Here is a 19,969-nt window from a genome sequence, read left to right as displayed (position 1 = left end):
GTTCGAATTTACCACTTTTAAGAACTGTTTTCACATTTGCCCTTTTCAGAACTGTTCCAGAGTTACTGTATAGCAGTTAACTTCTGGTTAAGTTAGTTGTTTCAATACATTTCGCTATTTTTTTGAGCAGAGTTTAGTAAATGTCTGTTTGTTTTTATAAAACCTGACTCAATTCTATAATCATTGTTGCCGGTCACGTGACAATAGTCAACCTGTGTCGCTCGCTTTTCTGGTTATCCAGCCAAAAACACACTTTCCTTTTTCATTTTCTTTCCAAGTCCCCATTTTCTGCAGTGTTAAACTTTCATTCAAGCCTTTTCCCTATTCTGTAGGGTGATTAATCTGCATTATTTCCTCTACCCTCCTTCCACAGTTGAGTGCTTACAGAACTTTGTGTTATTTTGGTTTCATTTGGAAGAGATAAAGTCTCTTTCTGGAATTAATTAGAAAACTTCCCAATGTTGTTTTTATACATGAATTTTTATTATTTTGACAGATGAGATCCAGTAGCTTCTGTTGACTCAAATCAGCTGCATTTTATTTTTAACTTGGTTAATGTTTCCCTTCGGGTGGCGGGGTAAAGATCATCTCTACCATAGGAAGTGTAAAGTGCTCCTTCCCTCTGCTCGCCTGCAGGTCACCCTTGGGCAAGGTGTAGCACCTGCCTAGGCCTTCCTCCCCCTGGATCAGGGTCACGTGGAGCTATGGGAGCAGGTGGTGGATGGTTGTATGAGCAGCTGGTGCATATCACAAGTCCTGGTAATGCGACCACTGACACCAGGCAGACAATCTCTGAAGAGTATTGATAATGGCTGGGTCACCCGTCTTGTAAAGACACTGCCCAGAAGGCGATGGTAAATCTCTTCTGTAGAAAAAGAATTTCCATAAACAATCTTGGTCAAAGACCATGATCGTCCACGGCATGTGACATGGCACATGATGATGATGGTGTTTATTTATAGGAACATAGAAAATTAGAAACAGACCATTCAGTCCTTCGTGTCCACCAATCAATGTTATCTTAGTGTCCTATCCCTCCATGTGTGTTTTATGGGTTCACTGCCAAAAAACACAATTATTGATAAACAGAAAAAAATCTGCGGATACTGGAAATCCTGAGTAACACACACAAAATGCTGAACTCAGCAGGTCAGGCAGCGTCTATGGAGAGGAATAAACAGTTGATGTTTTGGGCCAGGACCCTTCATCAGAACTGGAAAAGATGGGTGGGGGGAGAGGCCAGAACAAAGAGGTGGGAGGAGGGGGGAGAGGAGTACACGCTGGCAGGTGATAGGTGGGGCAGTAAGTGGGTTGTTGAGGAGGTGGCAGGTGATGGGTGAGACTAGGTGAGGCGTAAGTAGGTTGTTTAGGAGGGGGTTGACGTAAGAAGCTGGGAAGTGATAGGTGGAAGAGATCAAGCGCTGAAAGAGGAGGAATTTGATAGGAGAGAAGAGTGGACCGTGGGAAAAGGGGAGGGGGAGGAGCACCAGATGGATATAGTAGGCAGGTGAGGAGAAACCAGAATGGGGATTGATAAAAGAGAAAAGGTGAAGGGTTGGTGGGGGTGGGAGAGAAATTACGGGTCATTTAAGAAAACTGAACTATTGAGCAATTTTCTGAAATGAGGTAATTACTTTTTCCGTGCACATTATTTGTCCCACATCTTGAAGACACAGAGCCAGACTGTCTGTTCTGCTGCTGTTAGGAACCTTCCAAAAAACTATTCTTCATTGTGAGGACCTGCGATTGTGAGTGATGTTATTTAACCACCCCAGGCCTCACAGGTGGGCCCCACCTTTTCCCACCCAGCAATGATTCAGATGAAAGAACTAGTGCCCAGAAAAGAGTGAGCTTTATTAGCCTTGTGTTTCTCTTTGTGCCTCAAGCACAAAAGGGCGCAGATCAGGACAGTTTATTTAGCCAGTGTGCTTTTATTTTGCCTTGGCATTATGATCCCACTGTTTAAAATTGTAAGTTTTAAAATACATGATTTCTGGGTACCACAAACTCATTGCTGGAGGAACTTAGCAAGTAAGGCAGTGTTCTGGCTTCTTCCCCCCTTTCCAGCCCTGATATAGGATCCTCCCTGTGGAATGTCAACAGTTCATTTTCTCCAGAGATGCCGTCTGAATTGTAGAGTTCCGCCATCTTCTTGTGTGTGTTGCTGTAAATTTGTAGCATCTTTATTGAGATTCACTAACGTTATAAAAAAAAGCTAACATTGCTCTCTGCTGTTGGGGTCCTTGTATTTGACATGGAAGAACATTTTGGGACTGGTAATGTCAGCATTGTTACCAAATCATCAGAATCAGGTTTATTATCACTGATACACAGTACTGTGCAATAGTCAAAGGTGTGTGTGTGTGTGTATATGCTTGTGTGTGTATGTATATATACACTGAACTGTATTTGTCAATATGGAGTGGAGAGCAGGTTTGTAACTGGCTGGAACAAAGGGTGTTGGGAATGGTGAGGGTGGAGCACCGGCGGGATGGGTGAGTGACAGCAGAGGAGGAGTACCAGGAGCAGGGGATGACGTGGGTGCAGACACACCCAACCCTGAGACACCAGGTAAGGTCATTTGATTCCAAACAATTGGTTTATTAATCATTGTGCAGTGTGTCTGGTACTTCCCGCTCCCTCCCCACTCTCTCCCCCTTTTTCTAACCATGATTCTCCTCTCCCTACCCCCTTCCCACTCTCAGTCCACAATAGAGACTTTTATCAGAATCAGGATTATCATCACTCACATTTGACATGATTTTTTTTGTTGCAGCAGTACAAGACAATACATAAAATTATGAAAGTACTGTGCAAAAGTCCTTGGGACCCTAGCAATATATATGTGCATAAGACTTTTTACACAGTACTGTACTTAAGGAAATTTGTTGTTTTGTAGCAGCAGTACAGTGCAATACATAAACAATTATGTATAGTGTCAGCAACACATAAATGCTGGTGAACGCAACAGGCCAGGCAGCATCTATTGGAAGAGATATAGCGATGTTTCAGGTCAGGACTGACGAAGGGTCTCAGCCCGAAACGTCAACTGTACCTCGTCCAATAGATGCTGTGTTCACCAGCATTTTGTGTGTGTTGCTCGGATTTCCAGCATCTACAGATTTCCTCGTGTTTATGTATAGTGTCTGTGTCTCTCTTGCTTGCTGCTCCCAGGGAAAGGTCTCTGTGTTTGGGTGGTCTCTCTCCGTCCCAAGATGCTGTCGGAGGATGATACCGATGTTCTGGGTCTGTAAATTATGGATTGGACTGTGGTTCTTTCAGTTTTATGTTTTATATTCTGTGTTTTTGCTCGTTCTTTCTTGTTGCTGTTTGCGCAATTTGTTTTTATGTGTGCACCAGTGGAGCTTGGGGGGTTTGATGTTCTTGTTGCTGTTTGCGCGATTTGTTTTTTTTGCGCATGGAGAGGGTGGTTGATGTCCATGTTGCCGTTTCCGTGACTTTCTTTGGTGCATGGGAAGGTTAACATTTTTCTTTGAACTGCTTCCATGGTTTTCTTTGTTTCATAGTTGCCTGGAGAAGACAAATCTCAGTGATATATTGCATGCATACTTTGATAATAAATGTACCTTGAACCTTGAAGCTGTTCCTAAAACATTGAGGGTGTCTCTCCAAGGCTTCTGTGCCTCCTCTCTGACGGTAGTATGATAAGCGGGCATATCCTGGGTGGTGAGGGACCTTAATGATGGATGCTGCCTTGAGACACCACCTATTGAAGATGTGCTCGTTGGTGGGGAGGTTACTGCCAATGCTGGAGCTGGCTGAGTTCACAACCCATTTGAATGAAAATCATTCAAGCTTCTACACATTTATTGAAAGTGTTGGTGCATAACACAGATGTTTATTTAATCAACATTTTATGTTAACCTATGGTTAAATTATGAAATACAAAGGTCTGAAGGTCCATTTATTATCAAAGTCTGCATGCAGTACACAACTGAGATTTGTCTTCTCCAGACAGCCATAAAACAAACAATGAAAGTCATTCAAAGAAAAGCATTAACACCCCACAACAAAAACAATAAATCTCACAATCGCGCCAAATGGCAACAAGACCATCAAACCTAAAACCTCTCCCGTGCACAAAAAACTAACAAATCGCTTCAAATGGCAACAAGAAAGAACGTGCAAAAACGCAGAATGCAAGAACCATAGAACTGAAAGAGTCCAGTTTGAACAATTCAATAGTCCACAGTGACCCAGAAAACCTGTATTCAATGTTAACCAGCTGTGGAAAAGAGGCAATTAATCCCAATCATTTAAATCGTTTTAAATTATTTTCATATATTTATTTCCCCATTTAAAGGATGTTGGGGAATCTGCTTCCTCTTTCTCTCTGACCTGATGAAAGGTCCTGGCTTGAAACATTGACGGTTTATTCCTTTCCTGTGATGGCTGCCTGACCTGCTGAGTTCTTCCAGTATTTTGTGTGTGTTACTCTGGGGTTGAAGTGCTGTGTATTGTACTTGAAGACTGTGTATGTGAGTGAGTGAGTGAAAGCGGAGGAAGAACAGAGCTTGTTGTACTGTTGTGAATTTTTGGTAGTGTGGCCTATCATCTGCCAGCTTGTCATCCTTCCCCCTCACTCTCATCTTCTGGTTTCTGACCCATCCTTTCCAGTCCAGATGAAGAGTTTCTGCCTGAAATGTCAACTGTTTATTCCTCTCTGTAGACGCTGCCTGACCTGCTAAGTTTCTCCAGCACTGTGTGTACTGCTCCAGATTTCCAGCATCTGCAGAATCCCTTGTATTCATGCTTCCTCTCTGTTGTGGTGGTGAAATTTCACACCCTAATGACCTCATCCAAAGAATTCTACTGATTTTCAAGTTTTTAAATAAAAGAGCAATTTAAATGATAGCACACACAAAATGCTGGAAGAACTCAGCAGGTCAGATAGCTTCAGTGGGAGGAATAAAGACCCAACGTTTCAGGCGGAGGCCCTTCATCGGGATTTACATGATAGCTGTTGCATTCATTCAAAAAAAAATTAATTATCTGAGATGTTGTGTAAATCTGCTGCCAGACTCGTAAGCCAGTTCGGGAGTGAAGTGTTCACTTCCCTACTGCGTGCTGCAGGGTTACTTTCCATATATAGATTCAGCAAGGATTTGCTGACTAGAGGCTGAGCTGGGTTTATATCACCCTTTGACTGTTCAGCCATGATGGAGTCTGTTCACCTTTTTGTTAGCATTGTCATCCCCATGTCTCACCAAACTAAGCATTGGAACTTCAGCCACATCACAGCACTTTCATCCTTAAGGACCCCTGCCCACCCCACTCCATCCTGAAGGACCCCCATCACCCAGGACATGCCTATTCTCATTGCTACCATCAGGGAGGAGGTACAGGAGCCTGAAGGTACACATTCAATGATTCAGGAACAGCTTCTTCCCCTCTGCCTTCCGATTTCTGAATGGATGTTGAACTCATGAACACTACCTCACTACTTTTTTTTTCTCTTTTTGCACCACTTATTTAATTTAACCTCTTTAATATATACTAACTGTAATTTACTGCAATGTACTGCCACCACATAACATAGACCAGTACAGCTCAGGAACAGGCTATTTGACAAACAACATTGTGCTGAACCAACTAAAAGCAAATGAAAAACACTAATCCCTAATCCCTCTTTACCTACACCATGTCCATATCCCTCCATCTTCCTCACATCCATGCCTAAGGTCGGTGGTGGGGAAACTGCTGGAGTCAGTTATCAAAGATGTGATAACAGCACATTTGGAAAGCGGTGAAATCATCGGACAAAGTCAGCATGGACTTGTGAAGGGAAAATCATGTCTGAAGAATCTCATTGAATTTTTTGAGGATATAGCTAGTAGAGTGGATAGGGGAGAACCAGTGGATGTGGTATATTTGGATTTTCAAAAGGCTTTTGACAAGGTCCCACACAGGAGATTAGTGTGCAAACTTAAAGCACACGGTATTGGGGGTAAGGTATTGATGTGGATGGAGAATTGGTTAGCAGACAGGAAGCAAAGAGTGGGAATAAACGGGACCTTTTCAGAATGGCAGGCGGTGACTAGTGGGGTACCGCAAAGCTCAGTGCTGGGACCCCAGTTGTTTACAATATATATTAATGACTTGGATGAGGGAATTAAATGCAGCATCTCCAAGTTTGCGGATGGCACGAAGCTGGGCGGCAGTGTTAGCTGTGAGGAGGATGCTAAGAGGATGCAGAGTGACTTGGATAGGTTGGGTGAGTGGGCAAGTTCATGGCAGATGCAATTTAATGTGGATAAATGTGAAGTTATCCACTTTGGTGGCAAAAATAGGAAAACAGATTATTATCTGAATGGTGGCCGATTAGGAAAAGGGGAGGTGCAACGAGACCTGGGTGTCATTATACACCAGTCATTGAAAGTGGGCATGCAAGTACAGCAGGCGGTGAAAAAGGCGAATGGTATGCTGGCATTTATAGCAAGAGGATTTGAGTACAGGAGCAGGGAGGTACTAGTGCAGTTGTACAAGGCCTTGGTGAGACCACACCTGGAGTATTGTGTGCAGTTTTGGTCCCCTAATCTGAGGAAAGACATCCTTGCCATAGAGGGAGTACAAAGAAGGTTCACCAGATTGATTCCTGGGATGGCAGGACTTTCATATGAAGAAAGACTGGATGAACTGGGCTTGTACTCGTTGGAATTTAGAAGATTGAGGGGGAATCTGATTGAAACGTATAAAATCCTAAAGGGATTGGACAGGCTAGATGCAGGAAGATTGTTCCCGATGTTGGGGAAGTCCAGAACAAGGGGCCACAGTTTGAGGATAGAGGGGAAGCCTTTTAGGACCGAGATTAGGAAAAACTTCTTCACACAGAGAGTGGTGAATCTGTGGAATTCTCTGCCACAGGAAACAGTTGAGGCCAGTTCATTGGCTATATTTAAGAGGGAGTTAGATATGGCCCTTGTGGCTACGGGGATCAGGGGGTATGGAGGGAAGGCTGGGGCGGGGTTCTGAGTTGGATGATCAGCCATGATCATAATAAATGGCGGTGCAGGCTCAAAGGGCCGAATGGCCTACTCCTGCACCTATTTTCTATGTTTCTATGTACCTACCCAAACGTCTCTTAAAAGCTTCTAATGTATTGCCTCTACCACCATACCAGGCAGCACATTCCAGGCATCCATGATTCAACTTACATCCCCCTCAAGCCTCCGCTTGCCTTCAATGCATACCCTCTAGTATTAGGCATTTCAGCCCTGGGAAACAGATACTTCTGGTTCCCTCTATTTCTGCCTCTCTTAATCTTATTCAACCTCTTATCAGATCTCCCCTTAACCTCCACCGCTCCAGAGAAAACAACCCAACTTTATCCAGCCTCTCGTGATAGCACATGCCCTCAAACCAGGCACCATCCTGGTAACACACATGAAAGTTGCTGGTGAATGCAGCAGGCCAGGCAGCATCTCTAGAAAGAGGTACAGTTGACGTTTCGGGCCGAGACCCTTCGTCAGGATTACCATCCTGGTAATCCTCTTCTGCACCCTCTCCAAAGCCTCAACATCCTTCCTGTAGTGGAGTGACCAGAACTGTATGTAATACTCCAGATGTGGTCTAACTAGAGCTTTATAAATTTGCAGCGTAACTTCCTGACGTTTGAACTCAGTGCCTCGACTATTAAAAGCAAGCATTCCTTCCATAAGCGGCCATAACCGCTTTATCAACCTGTGTAGCCACTTTCAAGGAACTATCAACTTGGATCCCAAAATCCCTCTGCTTAGCAACACTGTTAGAGACCTTTCCCTTAACAGTGTACTGTCTCCTTGCATTTGCCCTACCGAGGTGCAACACCTCACAATTATCTGAGTTAAACACCAGGTGCCATTTCTCAGCACATATCTGCAACTGATCTATATCATGCTGTATTCTTTGCCAGTCTTCTACATTATCCACAACTCCACCAATCTTGGAATTATCTGCAAATTTACTCACCCACCCATCTATATTTTCATCCAGGTCATTTATATACATCACAAATGACAGAGGTCCCAGCACAGATCCCTGTGGAACGCCACTAATTACAGACCTCCAGCTCAAATCATTACCCTGTGTCTTCTATTCACTAGCTGGTTGTGAATTCAAACAACCAATTCACTGTGGATTCCATGCATCTTGATCTTCTGGATGACCTTCCTATGAGGGACTTTGTCAAACACCTAACTAAAATCCATGTAGGCAGCATCCACTGCCCTACCCTCATCAATCTCTCTCGCCACCTTGTTTAAAAAAAAAACTCAATCAAGTTGGCTAGGCGTGACCTGACATGCACAAAGTCATGCTGGCTCTCCCTAATGAGTTTCCAAATGGTCATATCTCCTATTCCTACAAATTTTCTCCAGCACGTCAGTGATTTGATGTTGCAATGTTCACTGAGCTTGGCAATTAGCTTGTAGATGTTTCATCATCGGTCGAGATGACATCCTCAGTGCACAGCTTTTTCACTCTGAGTGCTCGCGTTAATATAGGTTCCCGTTCACTTGCCTCAGTCCTGATTGGCTACCCCTTCAGGTGACCTTTGAAATCTATTGGCTTGTGATTCTTTGGCACTTAGGGAATTCATAGCATCTATTTTGATACGTTTGTTTACAGTTGAGAAACGAGGTTGTAAAACCAATGTTCACTACTATATGACAGTGATATTAAATATAATTTTGATTACATTTCTTCCTCATTCCGATGTTTGGTCTGAACAACTGAACCTCTTGACCATGTCTGCATGCTTTTATGCACAGGGTTACTGCCACACAATTGGCTGATTAGATATTTGCCTTAACAAGCAGGTGTAGCTAATAAAGTGGCCACCATATATATCTTCTGCCCCAATAATTTACTTAGAGGTACAGCTCAGTTCCATCTGGTGTGGGGAGGGGGTCAGTACACAGGATCAGAAAAGGCTGCAGAGGGTTGTAAACTCAGTCAGCTCCATCATGGGCACTACCCTCCCCAGCATCCAGGACATCTTCAAGGAGCGATGCCTCAAAGGTGGCATCCATCATTAAGGATCCTCATCACCCAGGACATGCCCGCTTCTCATTGCTACCATCAGGGAGGGTGTACTTTTGCACTACTTATTCAATTTAACTAATATATATACTGGTTATATGGTTGTAATTCACAGTTTTATATTAAGTATTGCAATGCACTGCTGCCACTTAACAACAAATTTCACAACATATGCCAGTGATATTAAACCCAATTCAGATTTATTATACAGCATGTCTGGTTACTAGTAAGGCAAGTTTATGACCTAATCCTTTGATTGTGGATCTGTCGCCTCCATCACAACTGTTCTGAGATGTGGTCTGTGCTCTGAAATCCAGATAGCATTGCACTGTGGCTGACTAAGCAACAATATTTAACTTTTGGTGGCTGCAGAGCAGCTCGTAAATCTATCCCCATTGTTCAGTGATTGAATCCCGATTCATGTCTGTTAAAATGGTAATCGGGGTGTGTTCAGGACTACCTTTCTGATGACCATATCTTTTCTGGGTTCTCCTTCCAGGGCAGAATGTGGACTCGATTCAAAGGCACGCTTGATTCTAGCCCGAGTTAGTAGCTTGATGCATTGCACTCCAGAAGGCATCATCTTTACTGTTCCCACCGCTTTCAGTGTGCTGCAGTATTTTCACTGATTGGATCTATCAGGAAAAAAAGGTGGCTTATTCCCTTCTGAAAGGTATTGTTTTATCCTTGCTTTGATATGGGATGCAGGATTTATAACAAAATTATAATGTACGATGGAATCAAATATTCAAAAAACATACTGGGCTCAAATTTCTGGGAATCTTAAATTTCGCCTAATTTTAACATTGGCAGAAATCTTCTCGAATGGAGTTTTTAGTAAAAATTTGCAACCTGCTGCTAAAGGTATTAGTTCAAAAATACATTCTTAATTGTTTTTATTATTACTTAGAGATACTGAGCGGAACAGGCTCCTCCGGCCCAACGTGCTGCAATGCCCAGCAACCCACCTATTTAACAGCAGCCTAATTTACAGTGACCAATTAACCTGCTCACAGGTACGCCTTTGGACTGTGGGAGGAAACCAGAGCACTGGGAGGAAATCCACACGTTTCACAGGGAGAAAGTACAGGGAAGGAGGATAGTGAGAAGGTGATGGGTGAAACCTGGTGGGTGGGAAAGGTAAAGGGCTGGAGAGGAAGGAATCTGATGTGAGAGGAGAGTGGACCATAGGAGAAAGAGGAGGAGGAGGGGACCTAGGGGGAGGTGATAGGTGAGAAGAGGTAAGAATGGCAATTGGGGGGGGGGGGGTAATTTTTTTTAACTGGAAGGAGAAATGAATGTTCAAGCCATTAAGTTGGAGGCTACCCAGAAAGAATATAAGCTGTTTGTCCTCCACCCTGAGGTTGGCCTCATCATGACACAAAAGGAAGCCGTAGACCGCATGTCAGAGCGGGAATGGGAATTAAGATGCTTAGCCACCAGGAAATTCCTGTTTTGGTGTATGGAGCGGAGGTGCTCGACAAAGCAGTCCCCCAATTAATGGTGGATCTCACCAATATGGAGGAGGCATCACAAGTTACATCATAAAGTGAAAGGTCTGCTTTCACATCGGACTTTTTTATGGTCAAGTCCAGTGACAATAATGCCCAAGTGAGGTGCTCCGTGCCTAGAGGTGCTGATTCAACCACTCTAGAGTTCCCAATCCTTGAAAGAAAATTGAACTCTGGTGAAAGGCCATTGATGTGGATTGCTTCTTCCACAACAGCTGCTCCCTGACTGGCTGTGAATTTTCTCTCAGACCCCCAGCAATTTTCCTGTGCCACAAGCACTGGCACAGCTTGGGCAGCACTGGCACACTAGTTAGCCTGACAGCTCTAGGGTGTCAATTTCAATCTCAACATTGGTTTCTGTCAGAGCACCATTTCCACGGTCTCCTCCCAAAGCCTAATGATAGAATTACCCTGTGGTGTTGCTCCTCCACCCTGACAGTGGCCTCATCTTGACACGAGGAGATCATGGACTGACATGTCAGAATGGGAATTAATCAGAATTGATGTGTATCTCTTTCCTGCCACCTCATCCGGTCTCAATCCTAAACTCAGATATTATCTGTGTGATTTTGCATATTATTGCCATGACTGCATGGGTTGCCCCCTCAGATCCTCCACTTTTCTCCCACATCGCAAAAACGTGCAGGATGTGGATTAATTGGCTGCTCTGAATCATCTCTAGTGTGTAGGTGAGTGGTAGAATTTGGGGAAAGTTGATGAGAGGGCAGGGGGAATAAAAATAAAAATCATATTATGACTGATGCCAGGGGTTCCCAACCTGGGGTCCATGGACCCCTTGGTTAATGATAAGGCTCCATGGCATTAAAAATAGGTTGCGAATCCCTGTGTAGATCCTGGTTAATTTTAAGGTAACTCACACAAAATGCTGAAGAAACTTGGCAGGATCTATGGAAATGAATGAACAGTCGACGTTTTGGGCCAAGACCCTTCAGTCCTGCTGAGTTCCTTCAGCATTTTATGTGTGTGTTACTTTGGATTTCCACCATTTGTAGACTTTCTCATGTTTATAATTGCTATGTGTTCTGAGGAAAGTATAAGGGGAGTGTTAGAGATGGCGTTTTTTTTACATGGAGAGTGGTAGGTACGTGGGATGTGCTGCCAGGAGTGGTGGTAGAGCAAGGTACATTAGGAACATTTAAGACTTTTGTGTAGGCACATATAAGGAAAGTGGAGGGCTATGTGAGAGAGAAGTGTTCAATTTGATCTTGGAGTAGGTGAAAGGGATGGCACAACATCGTGGACCAGTACTTTGCTATATTTTAGAAGTGGCACAGTCATGTAGTAGTTAGCACAATGCTCTACGGTACCAGCGACCCAGGTTCCATTCCCACCATTGCCTGTAAGGAGTTTCTATGTTCTCCCCGTGATATGTGGGTTTCCTCCAGGTGCTCCAAGTTCCTCTCAAAGTCCAAAGACATACTAGTCAGTAGATTGTCATTGTAAGTTGTCCTGTGATTAGGCTCGGGTTAAATCGGAGGATTGTTGAACAGTGTGGCTCAAAGGGCTGGAAGGGTCTATTCTGCACAGGATATCAATATAAATAAATAATTCTGTTTTATATTAGACTGTATCTATGCACTATCCCTCTCTGATGCTCAATTCCGACCCCTGTAAGTAATGGTTTTAATTTTACTTGTCTGTTTGCACAATTATCTTTTGATCTTGAAAGCAGCCTGGGTAATGTGTTTCTACCTCTAAATGAAGTAAATTGTATTTATTTGCTTTAGGACTGACCTAATATACATGAATAAGATTCTCTCCCTGGGGTCCCAGCTACAGATGTTAAAATAACAGTTGGGAATTGGGGGCAAGAGGCAGGAATGTTTGGTTCCTGATGAACCAGTGATAGATTCATTCAGGCTCAAAGGTCTTGTTTGAGGCTCTTAGTAAGTAGGTCACATGCATGTACAGTGTTTGCACACTGTTTTAACCAACCTTACTTGCTCCATTGCATTTCCTTCAAATTCTGCGTGCCTTTCAATTGTCTACCAAAGAAGGTTGTGGAGCCTGGATCATTCAAGGGGATGATGAATGAGAAAGAGGTATTTGAAATATTACAGAGGCGGAGTATTCTTTGAAAAATCTGTAATTGAGGACTGTGGAGAACTGACACAGAAAGGGGATGGAGTCCAGTGCAGGTCAGCCATGATCGAAATGAAAGATGAGCAGACATGAGGGGCCAGGTGGCCTACTATGTTTAAATAAAATAATAAAGGCATCCGTTAGTCTTGCGAGACCATGGATCTGGGTCTGGGAAGTCTTCACTCTCCAGGGCGCAGGCCTGGGCAAGGTTGTATGGAAGACCGGCAGTTGCCCATGCTGCAAGTCTCCCCTCTCCATGACACCAATGTTGTCCAAGGGAAGGGCATTAGGACCCATACAGCTTGGCATCGGTGTCATCGCAAAGCACTGTGTGATTAAGTGCCTTGCTCAAGGACACAACACGCTGCCTCGGCTGGGGCTCGAACTCACGACCTTCAGATAGCTAGACCAATGCCTTAACCACTTGGCCATGTGCCCACACTACTATGTTTATTTTCTTGTATTCAGTGGTTCCATTTAATATCAGAGAAATAAGTGTATAACCTGAAATTCTTACTTTTCACAGATATCCACAAAACATTAAAAAAAAACTAAAAACCAAAAAATAAGTGATAGTGATATCAGACCCCTAAAGCCAACCCCTCCCATGAAATGGTATCGACCCTTTCTCCACTTACACCAGCAAAAGCACCACCACCCTCCTCCCACCATGCAGACAATAGTAAAGCCCCCAAAGAGACATTGATTTAGAGTCCATCAAAAACTATCTCACTACTCTCTAAACTACTCTGTCACCAGTGAGGGAGAGAAATCTCTCTTACCACAACAACATGAGTAGGAGACTAGAAGCTTGCTATTTCGATGTTACAATCTTCCACGTCGCTTCTCATTCGCCATCAAAAATAGAGGGGATCGCTGGAGTGCAGGGCCCGCCTTCTGACAGCAGCGCACACCGCCTGCTGTCTCGATGCTTGTCTCCCGTGATGCTTCAATCACCAACAATGTCGGGGAAAGGTGTGCACCTTCCAGGCCAAACCTGGAGATATCGAAATCCTGGATCGCACGGCAAGTCCAAGAATGAGAACCCACCGCCCATGGAGAACCGTAGTTTGAGATGCATCTATAGGTCATGGATTCTGACAGGAACCCAGCCACCTTGAAAAGACGAGAGACATAAGAAAAGAAGAATGAACTGTTTTGCAAACGAACTGGAAGAAGTCACCTAGGTTTGCAAAAACCTCTGCAATCTTTTAACTTATTTTGACTAACCTTGCTCACTCTGTTGCCTTGGCTTCAAGTGCTATGTGGCTTTGAATTGTGTACCAAGAAAGGTTGTCTAGATCATTGGGGAGTGATTAACTAAGTCAATTATTTTTTGAAAAATCTGTAATTGAGGGCCGTGGAGAATTGAAACAGAAAGGAAATGCTGTCTAGGACAGATCAGTCATGTTCAGATTGAAAGATGGGCAGGCACACGGGGCTGAGTGGTCAACTATGTTTATTTTCTTGTATTCCAAAGAAAGAAAGATGAGCTTTTTAGCAAAACTGTATTATGCTAGGGGCAGCTCACAGGTGTCACCATACAGAGTTCCTGGTGAGAAAGGCAAATGCAATGTCAGCATTCATTTTGAGAGGACTGGAATGTAAGAGCAAGGATGTAATGTTAAGGCTTTATAAAGCACACGTGAGGCCTCACTTGGAGTATTACGAGCAGAATTGTGTCCCTTATCTAAGAAAGGATGTGTTTGTATTGGAGAAGGTTCAGAGGAGGTTCACAAGAATGATTCTGGGAATGAAAGGGATATCATATGCAGAATGTTTGATGGCTCTGGGCCTGTACTACTTGGAACTTAGAAGAATAAGGTGGGCGGGGGGGGGGAATCTCATTGAAACCTATCGGATGTTGATAGGCCTGGATAGAGTGGATGTGGAGAGGGTATTTCCCTCAGAATAGAGGAATGACCATTTAGAATGGAAATGAGGAAGAAATTCTTTAGCCAGATGGTGAATCTTGAATTCATTGTCACATGCAGCTTTGGAGACCAGGTCATTAGGGTGTATTTATGACAGATTGATAGGGTCTGATGAATCAAGGCATGAAAGGTTACAGATGGAAGGTGGGAGAATGGGGTTGAGAGGGAAAATGGATCAGCCATAATGAAATGGCGGAGCAGACTCGATGGGATGAATGGCCTAACTCTGCTATGGTCTTTCACCACCAACATAGCATGCCCACAACTTAGCTTAAACAGCTAAGCTTAAATGTAAATCTTTGCTATGTGGGAGGAAACCAGAACACCCAGAGCAAACCCATATGGTCATGGGCGAAACGTACAAACTCTTTATGGACAGCGACAGGTAACAAAGTACATTTTTTAATTAAAGTATGTATACCTTATACCACCTTGAGATTCGTCGCCTTACAGGCAGTCATGAAGCAAAGAACCCCTATAGAACCTATTAAAAACAAAAGACGATCGTCAAACACCCATTGTGCAGACAGAAAAAGAAGCATATCGTGGAAACAACATTCAGAACTGAAGTTCACAACAGCAGACATTACTACAGCCAATCCAGACCTCCACTACTTACAGGCCACAGCCTCAGTTGAGCACAGGTTTGAGCAAATCTTGCAGAGCAGTGAGCTGAATCAGCCTGTCTCTTGCCTTACAACTGTGACCCCAAACATTTCAATCTGGCTCAGGACTTAAGTCATCCAAACCTCGGGTCATTCCTCAAGCAAACCCCAAATGGTAATTGTTGGTGTTGCAAAGTGATTGCGCTAACTGCATCGCTGGCGTGCCACAGAATGCAACAGCCTACAGGCAACCCAGCATTCCAGCATTGTAGTGGTGATGGAGATAAATACTCTGCATTTAGTTATATTTGATCATTTGTGCAAGGACAATATTCTGAGGTGATAGAGATCTCAGAGCTTCTCCCAGGCTAACTCGTAATGTCAGACCTCCATGCTTTAGGGCCATTATCAGGTAACTTATCCTAAACCCACAGCAGAAAATTTGAGGTGTATATATTGGTGTGTGCTAATTCTTATAAAGCAAATGCTAAAGCAACACATACGAAATGCTGGAGGAACTCAGCAGACCAGGCAGCATCTATGGAAAAGAGTAAGCAATCGACATTTCAGGCTGAGACCCTTTTCAGGATGGAAAAGAAGGGGGGAAAGTCTGAGTAAGAAGGTGGGTAGAGGGAGGAAGAAGTGGCATGTGATAGGTGAAATGGGGAGGGGGCGAAGTTAAAAGCTGGGAAGCTGATTGGTGGAGGAGATAAAGGGCTGGAGAAGGGGGAATCTGATAGGAGAGGGTAAAAGACCATGGGAGAAAGGGAAGGGGGAGGAGCACCAGAGGGAGGTGATGGGCAGGTAAGGAGGTAAAGTGAGAGAGGGAAACAGGAATGGAAAATACTGAAAGGAGGAGGAGATGGTGGTGGCGGGGGGGGGGGGGTTGCGGCAATTACTGGAAGTTTAAGAAATCAGTGCTCGTGTGCCATCAGGTTGGAGGCTACCCAGACTGAATATAAGGTGTTGTTCCTCCAGCCTGACTATGGCCTCATCGTAGCAGTAGAGGAGGCCATCGATTTACATATGGGAATGGGATGTAGAATTGAATTGGGTAACCACTGGGAAATCCCACTTTTGTAGCAGATGGAGCGAAGGTACCCAACAAAGCGGTCTCCCAATCTACTCCAAAGCTGTTTTCTATTTACCACTGGTTTTGTCAGCCAGCGCATGTATCTTGCTGCATCGGGACTGCAGGCTGTAAACTGACGCCATTGAGTTTAGGCACAATACTGATGGAAGGTCTCGGCCCAAAGTGTCGTCCATCTATACATCTCCATATATTCTGCCTCTCCTGCTGAGTTCCTCTAGCATTCTGTATGTGCTGCTTGAGATTTCCAGCATCTGCAGCAATGTTCCCTCCAAGGTGTGCATGTGTGTGCGTGCACACATCTTTTGCTATTAGCGTACAAAGGAACTTTAACTGCGCACAAAAAGTTGTCACCCTCTACCTGCTTGGCATGTTAAGTAGATTTCCCGATCATATGCAATCATATTTCCTTTTTTGTTTTCTGATGCAGAATCTTTTGTGTGTATGAATGCAGCTGCCCTGAGCTTTTCCTAATGCTTTAACTGATTCTGAGGCTTACAGTTGCCGTGTGCAAGTATAAATATTAACAATACAAAGCACGCCCTCATTCCTATGTGTTACTTAACACTTGATGAAATTCTTATGTGGGGGCGTGGTTTATTTGCTGGTTGAAAGCTGCTTCCTCATCTCGGGCAGTGATTGGTTCGTTTAAAGCTTGCAACACTCTTTTTCCCATGAGTTACAGTGCCTGCCCGGCACCCATTTCTAGTTCCGGGTGCCTTTGGGGTTATAAGAGTGGCATGCGCAAGAAGTTCCGGGTGCCTTTGGGGTTATAAGAGTGGCATGCGCAAGAAGTTCACTCTCTCTCTTTCCTGGCATCCACATGGCCCGCTGCAGGCTGAAGTCACAACCAATGCTGAAAGACCATTGAGAAAGAGCGTTGCAGATTTAGATGCCCCCCCCTCCTCCTCCCATGTTTGTTCAGTTAAATATCAGTTCGTAGCATGTATGGTTTTTCAGTTTTGTAATTCAGGGAGATTTATCAGAGTATCCATTCAATTAAAGGGTAACCGAATGCATAGTACTTTTGGGTAGTTTAGACAAACGCTTGTTTAGCTAGACACCGGTTTGGTGTTTCACTGTTTACTTTTTAAATAGCTAACGTACCCAGTTTTAACTCTTGTCTTTTTCAGTCATTTGATCCTCGTACCTGCCCTCCCACTTTACAGTAATCGAGTCGAACTTAACATCAATGTCTTCATTAAAAACACAGAATAATTAAAGCTTTTATTTATATTTTATAGTCCAACTATTCCAAAGGTATCATTTAGGATTGCTTAAAATTTATAGCACCATTTTACGTTTCTCTTAGATCCTGATTTAAAAATCTTTCAAAATAATTGGATGAAATAGAGTTGAGGTTTTATGGGATTCCCATTCCCACTCTGACCATGGCTGCCTCTTGTGCTGAGATGAGGCCACCCTCAGGGTGGAGGAGCAACATGGTATATTCCATCTGGGTTGCCTCCGACCTGATGCCATGAATATCGATTTCTCCTTCCAGTAAAACTATTCCCTCCTCTTACCCTCCCCCTTTCTGTTCCCCACTCTGGCCTCTTTCCTATTCTCACCTGCCTTTCAGCTCCCCATGTCCTCCTTCCTTTTCTGCAATGGTTCATCTCCTCTCCTATCAGATCCCTTCCTCTCCAACCCTTTACCTTTTCTACCTACCTGACTTCACCTATCACCTTCTAGCTAGCCTCCTTTCCCTCCCTCCACCCTTTTTATTCCGGCATCTTCCCCTTTCCTTTCCAGTCCTAAAGAAGGGTCTTGGCCCAAAAGATGAACTGTTTATTCTTTTCCACAGATGCTGCCTGACCTGCTGAGTTCCTCCAGCATTTAGTGTGTTTATGGGACTAGGCATTTTAAGTGGTATGGCACAGACTAGATGGACCAAAGGGTCTGTTTATGTGCTGTGCAATGATTCCATGACTCTAATTATGTTGAGAAACACACAAAATGCTAGAGGAATTCAGCAGGTTAGGCAGTGTGTATGGAGGGGAAAAACAGTTAATGCTTTAGGCTGAGAACCTTTATCAGAAGTCCAAAACCTGTTTGTGCTCCCATATCCGTTAATTCTTTTGGACAGCATAAACTCTACAAAGTACTGAAGTCAAAGATATTGCAACTTTTGTTTATCTAGTGAATCAGCTCAATACCCAGCTGGTGAGGGAGAAGAAAGATTGGTCAAAGTTCTTATCGCCTAATCTAGTTTCGTGTGCGTGTGTGCGCACATTTGGAAGGGTCACTTGAGTTTGAAGATCGCTCGCTAAGTTCGCTGTCAGGATGACAGCACCGCGATAGTGTCATGCTAACCACGACACTACAGACAGAGTTCAGAATTCAATTCTGGCGCTGCCTGTAAGGAGTTTATACGTTCACCCCATGAACCGAGTGGGTTTCCTCCCATCCTCCATAGTGCAAACCTGCACTGGTTAGTACGTTAATTGTCCTGTCATCGGGTTAGGGTTGAATAGATGGGTTGTTGGACCAGAAGGGCCTGTTCTGCACTCTCTTGGATATCAGGGGTTCTCAACCTGGGATACACAGGCCCCTTGCTTAATGTTATTGGTCCACGGCAGAAAAAAGGTTAAATGCCTAATACCAGAGGGCACACGTTGGTGATGAGAGGGGGTAGGTTCATGGGGGGTGTGAGGGGTAAGTTATTCACTCGGGAGTTGTAGATTCCTGGAATGCACTGCCTGGTATGGTGGTAGAGGCAAATACATTAGAGACTTTTAAGAGACGTTTGGATAGGCATGTGGAAAATGGAGGGATATGGACATGGTGTGGGTAGGAGGGTGTTTGGGGGTTTTTAATTTGCTTTTTGGCTGGTTTTGCACAACAATGTTGGCTGAGTGGCCTGATCCTGTGCTGTACTGTTCTAACACCTGTTTTAAACAGATAAATAAAGATTTAAACACGGAAACTTGGCCTTGGGCAAAGCATCAACTCTGCCAGCAACTGTATGTGGGGAGAAAAATATGAGCAGTTACACTCTGCTGTGCTGAACTGTACAACTAGCAGTGAAACACCCACACCTGACTGCATTCTGATATTAATTAAGAATAACTCATTGGATTAGTAGGTCACGTGTACATCAGCATTCAGTGAAATGCATCATTTACATTAACAACCAACGCAAACTGAGGATCTGCTGGGGCAGCCCAAAAGATAAGAACCCACGGTATTACAGGAAAGATACTAGCATGAGTGGCAGGAGGCAAACAGTGGGGAATAAAGGGGGCCCTTTCTGGTTGGCTGCTCATTTTCCACAGGGTGTTGGGACTGCTTCTTTTCATGTTATATGTCAGTGGTTTGGATGACAGAATTGATGGCATTTTGACCAGGTTTGCACACAATACGAAGATAGGTGGAGGGGCAGGTAGTGTTGAGGAAGCAGGGAGTCGGGAGAAACACCTGGAATGATTAGGAGAATGGACAAAGTAGTGGTAGATGGAGTATAGTGTTGAGAAGTGCATGGTTCTGCACTTCAGTAGAAGAGATAAAGGCGTAGACTGTTTTCTAAGTGGAGAGAAAATTCATAAAATCTGAGTTAGATTTGGGAGACCTCATGCAGGATTCCCTAAAGGTTAATTTGCAGGTTGAGTCGGTGGTGAGGAAGGCAAATGCAATGATAGCATTCTTTTCGAGGTTTCCAGAACAGTGGTTATCAACCTGTGTCTG

General features: G+C 44.0%; 1 protein-coding gene across 3 annotated transcripts in view; it reads left to right on the top strand.

The window, feature by feature from the left end:
• The window catches only part of pak4 (p21 protein (Cdc42/Rac)-activated kinase 4), a 217,973-nt gene that overhangs the window by 134,489 nt on the left and 63,515 nt on the right, over window positions 1-19,969 (top strand). For all 3 annotated transcript variants that reach the window (XM_072274454.1, XM_072274453.1, XM_072274452.1), the window contains one exon: window positions 9,539-9,712. The gene's annotated coding sequence lies outside the window, so the exon portion shown is untranslated. The remainder of the gene's footprint in view (window positions 1-9,538; window positions 9,713-19,969) is intronic.

The sequence above is a fragment of the Mobula birostris genome, chromosome 12, assembly GCF_030028105.1.
Source record: "Mobula birostris isolate sMobBir1 chromosome 12, sMobBir1.hap1, whole genome shotgun sequence".
NCBI classification, from domain to species: domain Eukaryota; kingdom Metazoa; phylum Chordata; class Chondrichthyes; order Myliobatiformes; family Myliobatidae; genus Mobula; species Mobula birostris.
This window is presented reverse-complemented; position numbering and strand designations above follow the sequence as displayed.